Below are 6,585 nucleotides of genomic sequence, written 5' to 3'. Positions count from 1 at the left end.
AACTTCTTAAAATAAAGCACACTAATACTCTTCACAACGGGTGTAGAGCCTAACTGGCATACATAAGCAGCGCGTGAGTTTCAAGTTTGCGGAAGATAATTTTCACCATAAAAGCATTACACGCATAATCGCATTTGTGGTCACTTTTGAGAATGGTGTTTTCCTGCTAATGGAACATACATGCCTATAGCCTACTGTCATGTGTGCATTGCTGCGCTTATAATATGAAGAAATAGCCTAAAGAGTTTATCAACATTTTGGCTAAATGTTCTCATCTCTTGCGTCAGACTCATTGCTTAAAACAGTTTTTTGATGCTAGTGATTGTATTCATTTGGGATCCATCGCATCCCACAACTGTCTCAGACTATGTTTTGAATATTTATTTCTCACACAGAATAGGAGTAGATCAACTTTTGTACTATGGGGGATAATAGATTGACATAGGCTAGTGCTTTTGCTGTTTGTTAGGCCTCCTCATCTTGTTGGCTAATGAAAAGTAAATGTGGACAGTTCTTCCAATATCTTCAATATGCGCCTCGGAATTGGAAAAGGACGCACGCAGTTGCATCCCTAATGTGTCTGTCTTCACTTGTAGCCTGTGAGAATGACCCGATCACGTGACTGAGAGCCATGTGAGTGAGAGGTGGTTCCACATGCAGCCAAGGTAAGGGAATTATAATTATTATATTCAAAGGCACAATGGCCACTGGCCGCAAAAGGCATTTTTTTAGGAGGATTATGGCCACACAAAGGGAATGCAGGCGGGAAATTCGAGGCATTATCAAGTGCTTGTCAAATTGTGAATGAGAGACTGCTCAAGAAATAAAGCAAAGCGCATGCCTTTCATGCAACTTTTTTCAAATCATCATTAGAGTCGCATCATGCAGCCTTAGAATGTATTAAAAATTAAAACATATAGGCCAGCATTTGTATCACAACTAAAGTTACATAAATAACTCTACATTTAGCATGTAGGAGTACCTGTTTCTTTGTTAACCACTCACAGAATGCCCACATGTGTTCACTGCCTCAAATAGTTCGGAAAAAAATATCCTTTCTATTTTATTTAGCTATGTTCAATTGTATTCTTCATACTATGAAATAAAACAAAATAATGCCATGGAATTCTAAGCAAATATTGACTGCTAAATGAACAAGTTTTACCCCACAGCCATATGGCAGAGTAAGCTATTCTGTTCTTCTGAAATAGAATACTTTTTTCATCATATCATGTTTCTTTAGACCTGTCTAAAATAAATAATGGTTTATTGTGATGGTGGAGGTTATATTAAAATGTAGATATTCCAAAGGTCTGCATCAGTGGCTTGTAGGCAATGCGTGGAAGCCAGGAGATGCTAAATGTGTTTATGCTAATTAACGGTCAATTACCTTGAGACCGGCAGTTATTTGCTTGACAATCACCGGCTGACAAAATTTCATGACCGCCACAGCCCTACACTCCTACGTTTAACCTCCATATCTTAATTGGGTAAGTGGCAATCAAGGGCAGCTATGCTGATTGGGTCTTTAATAAACATATTCAATGCCAAAAAAGGTAGAAAATGTCTTAATACAAAGTGAATGATAGGACAGGGCTCAAAGTCATCAGATGAGTATAATATTACAAATATGTTACAAATATATTACAAATATGTTACAAATATATTACAAATATGTTACAAATATGTTACAAATATATTACAAATATGTTACAAATATATTACAAATATGTTATTTAAAGTCACTATCTTTGACTTTAAATAACACAGAAAGGACTAGATCGGTTGGGGAGCTGTCTTTTACAGCTCTGCATGAGTAGTCTTGAATAATCTGGATTAAACCTTTGGACTGGACAGCAGTACTGAAGCACTGTGCTTACTGAAATTGGGTTATGGCGTTCCTCCATCTGTAACACCACAGCCTGTTAATCAATGGTAGAGAGATACTGCTGACGGCCCCAGGATAAGTGGGCTTGATTCCCATTAGGTTTAACCTGAGCCATAATTCTACAGAACACAGGCCCTGAGCCCCGAGCCTTTATGAGAAATGAAGAAGAAATGGCTCTACAGTAATTGTAGATAAAAAGATGTGGTGTTATACTGTGCTGGACAATTGAGCTGAAGGGTCGTTAAAAAATATGATAGTTTTACATAGCTCTATATGATGTGCATAGATGAGGTACACAACGTGTATAGATTATAATTAACCATTTAATGGTCATGAACATTCCAAATCATGTTTTCCATGGAATTGGATGATATTTGAAGGAAACCAGAACAAAGTATGATGACCAAAGTATAGAAAATGACTTGATCATGAGTTTGATCATAAAGTTACTGGTCCCCTCCCACATGTCAAATCAAATCACAACAGTGAAACGCTTACTTACAAGCCCTTAACCAAAAATGCAGTTTTAAGAAAATAGAGTTAAGAAAATATTTACTAAATAAACTAAAGTAACACAATAAAATAACAATAAGGAGGCTATATACAGGGGGGTACAGGTACAGAGTCATTGTGTGGGGATACAGGTTAGTTGAGGTAATTTGTACATGTAGATAGGGGTAAAGTGACTATGCATAGAAAATAAACAGCAAATACCAGCAGTGTAAAAACAAAGCGGGGGGGGGGGGGGGGGGGGGCTTGGCCCAATGATGTACTGGGCTGTATGCACTACCTTCTGTAGCGCCTTATGTTTGGATGCCGAGCAGTTGCCATACCAGGCGGTGATGCAACCAGGCAGGATGCTCTCGATGGTGCAGCCGTATAACCTTTTGAGGATCTGGGGTCCCATGCCAAATAGTTTCAGTGTCCTGAGGGGGAAAAGGTGTTGTCGTGCCCTCTTCACAACTTTCTTGTTGTGTTTGGACCATGATAGTTTGTTGGGAATGTGGACATCAAGGAACTTTAAACTCTCAACCCGCTCCACTAAAGTCCCGTCGATGTGAATGGGAGCATGTTCAGCCCTCCTTTTCTTGTAGTCCACGATCATCATTATCTTGCTCATGTTGAAGGAGATGTTGTTGTCCTGGCACGACACTGCCAGGTCTTTGACGTCCTCTCTATAGGCTGTCTCATTGTTGTTTGTGATCAGGCCTACCACCGTTGTTTCGTTAGCAAACTTAATGATGGTGCTGGAGTCGTGCTTGGCCACACAGTCGTGGCTGAACAGGGAGTAGAGGAGGGGACTAAGCACGCACCCTTGAGGGGCCCCCATGTTGAGGATCAGCATGGCAGATGAGTTGTTGCCTACCCTTACCACCTGGGGGCGGGCCGTCAGGAAGTCCAGGATCTATTTGCAGAGGGAGGTGTTAAGTCCCAGGTTCCTTAGCTCAGTGATGAGCTTTGTGGGCACTATGGTGTTGAACACTGAGCTGTAGTCAATGAACAGCATTCTCACATAGGTGTTCCTTTTGTCCAGGTGGGAAAGGGCAGTGTGGAGTGCTGGCATCGGTTTGTGGTGGTAAATAGATGGCTACAAAAAAATATAGATTAAAACTTGGTAGATAGTGTGGTCTACAGGTTATCATGAGGTACTCTACCTCAGGCAAGCAATACCTCGGAACTACCTTAATATTAGACATCGCGCACCAGCTGTTATTGACAAAATAGACACACACACCCACTCCTCATCAGACGTAGCTGTTCTGTTCTGCCGATGCATGGAAAACTGTATATTGTCCGTTGTCCTTCAACCACGACTTGGTGAAACATAGTCTCGAGTGGAGCTTATCCAGTTTATTCTCCAGTGATTGCACGTTGGCTAATAGAATGGATGGTAGAGACAGGTTACCCACTCGCCAACAAAGGCACCCTGATCTCCGATTCCTGTATTTCCTTATTTCTTTATGCGAATTACATGGATTTGGGCCTTGTCTGGGAGCAACATTATATCCTTTGCGTCCGTCTCATTAAAGAAAGTTGTCCAGTTCGAAGTGAGTATTCGCTGTTCTGATATCCAGAAGCTATTTTTGGTCATAAGAGGCGGTAGCATCGACATTATGTACAAAATAAGTTATAAACAATGCGAAACAACACACAAAATAGCACAATTGGTTAGGAGCCTGTAAAATAGCAGCCATTCCCTCCGGCCCCATTGGTGGAGTCAAACACTACTTGGATTGATTATTAAGGGGACAAGGTGACAACACCTTAACTCTAATTTTAATTCACCAATGGTAACATGATATTCTCTTACCTAATTTAAATAAGTTTCGCCTTGTAACCAACACACTCTACTGGTGCCTACATTTTACTGTAGGGTGTCAGCAAATACAGAATAATTAAAAGTTTACCCTATTCATCTATGGCAAAGATAGTTATACTGTATGTTTCCCCTTTAATTGGTGTCTCGTGTTAGCTAGTTGGCCTACTACAGGTCAGAGAACAGCAGCTCAGCTACTTGTGTGTAAGTGAGAGAGTGTTTGAGGGTGAATATTTATTCAAGAATTTTCCTTCAAGTCACACAACACTTGAGGTTGTGAATGGCAATGAGCTCTCTGTTTCTGAAACCTAATTGGTAACAAACAATAGCACTGTCCCCTATAACCAGTAGTAATTCAATGTGGATAATCATGTTCATCTGCTTTCTAAATATAATTTGGCAAAGACTACTACCAAGGGGAACATCCCTAATGTATTACTGTTATATCCTGTGTTTATACAAAGAGCAGCAGTGATAGGATGGTTTTATACAAGACACAACACTGATTACATTTAGTTATAGACTCTCTGATCGGCCAGAACAGGATGAAAACACAGACAACCGCCCATCCCTTTCCATCCCCTGTGACTATGACGTGATATCAACCTAGCTTAGTCCAATCTCCACCTTTCTGACAAATATTGTCCCTACTATCTCGCTCCCAATAACTTCGATCACACACAGACCTATGCACACAAACAAACCCACAGGGTTAAACACACACTGCAGTCAGTCAGAAGAACAATGTTTTTCATTAGTAGTAATGGTAGCGGGAAAGAGAAAGGGACAAACAGAAAGCAGGGGGAGGGATCGTTGATCTCTAAGATGTTTACATAATCCCAGGGACATGAGGTCAGCTGGTCAGGGACACAATGTTCCTCCGTCTGACTGACCACTGCTGCCGAGGATCATGGGACAGATTAAGCCCACTGAAGTGAATCACTCTGGCCTTGACCTTGACTGTGGTATGATCGGCGACTGGGCTGACGGTGGTCTGGCTGACAGACAGCTGATCATATATACACATCTCATCTCTGCGGGTCACCAGGAAGATCATGGGGGCTGTTTACTTGACGTAGACTAAATATACAAAATTAGTAGAATCTGCTATTTCAGCAACACCCGTTGCTGACAGGTGTATAAAATTGAGCACACAGCAATCTCCATAGACAAACATTGGCAGTAGAATGGCCTTACTGAAGAGCTCAGTGACTTTAAACGTGGCACCTACCACCTAAGTCAGTTCGTCAAATGTCTGCCCTCTAGTGCTGCCCTGGTCAACTGTACGTGCTGTTATTGTGAAGTGGAAACGTCTAGGAGCAACAATGGCTCAGCCGCGAAGTGGTAGGGCACACAAGCTCAAAGAATGGGACCGCCAAGTGTTGAAGTGCATAAAAATCATCTGTCCTTGGTTGCAACACTCACTACCGAGTTCCAAACTGCCTCTAGACGCAACGTCAGCACAATAACTGCTCGTCGGGAGCTTCATGTAATGGGTTACCATGGCCGAGCAGCCACACACAAGCCTAAGATCACCATGCTCAGTGCGAAGCGTCGGCTGAAGTGGTGTAAAGCAGTGGAATAGCGTTCTCTGGAGTGATGAATCCCGCTTCACCATCTGGCAGTCCGATGGACGAATCTGGGTTTGGCAGATGCCAGGAGAACGCTACCTTTTTCTGAATGCATAGTGCAAACTGTACAGTTTGGTGGAGGAGGAATAATGGTCTGGGGCTGTTTTTCATGGTTCAGGCTAGGCCCCTTAGTTCCAGTGAAGGGAAATGTTAATGATACAGCAATGACATTCTTCCAACTTTGTGGCAACAGTTTGGAGAAAGCCCTTTCCTGTTTCAGCATGACAATGCCCCGTGTGCAAAGTGAGGTCCATACAGAAATTGTTTTGTCGAGATCAGTGTTGAAGAACTGGACTGGCCTGCACAGAGCCCTGACCTCAACCCCATCGAACACCTTTGGGATTAATTGGAACGCTGACTGCGAGCCAGGTCTAATCACCCAACATCAGTGCTCGACCTCACTAATGCTCTTGTGGTTGAATGGAAGCAAGTCCACGCAGCAATGTTCCAACATCTAGTGAAAAAACTTCCCAGAAGAGTGGAGGCTGTTATAGCAGCAAAGGGGGGACCAACTCCATATCAATGCCCATGAGATGTTCGCCAAGCATACTTTTGGTCATGTAGTGTATGTTCCCCTGAAACCTCCCATTGGTAAAACAGACAGCAGGTTCCAAAGGCTATAGGCAAGGGCTAACCAAACATAAAGCAGCAAACCCTACTCAGTACACACAATACAATACAGCAACCTATCGTTCTTCTTATACTGTTCAGTACACTGTCAATCAGAGAAGCCTCTGTGTGTCAGTCTG

This window comes from Oncorhynchus clarkii, chromosome 7 (genome assembly GCF_045791955.1).
Source record: "Oncorhynchus clarkii lewisi isolate Uvic-CL-2024 chromosome 7, UVic_Ocla_1.0, whole genome shotgun sequence".
Classification (NCBI taxonomy): domain Eukaryota; kingdom Metazoa; phylum Chordata; class Actinopteri; order Salmoniformes; family Salmonidae; genus Oncorhynchus; species Oncorhynchus clarkii.
Note: the sequence above shows the minus strand (reverse complement) of the source record.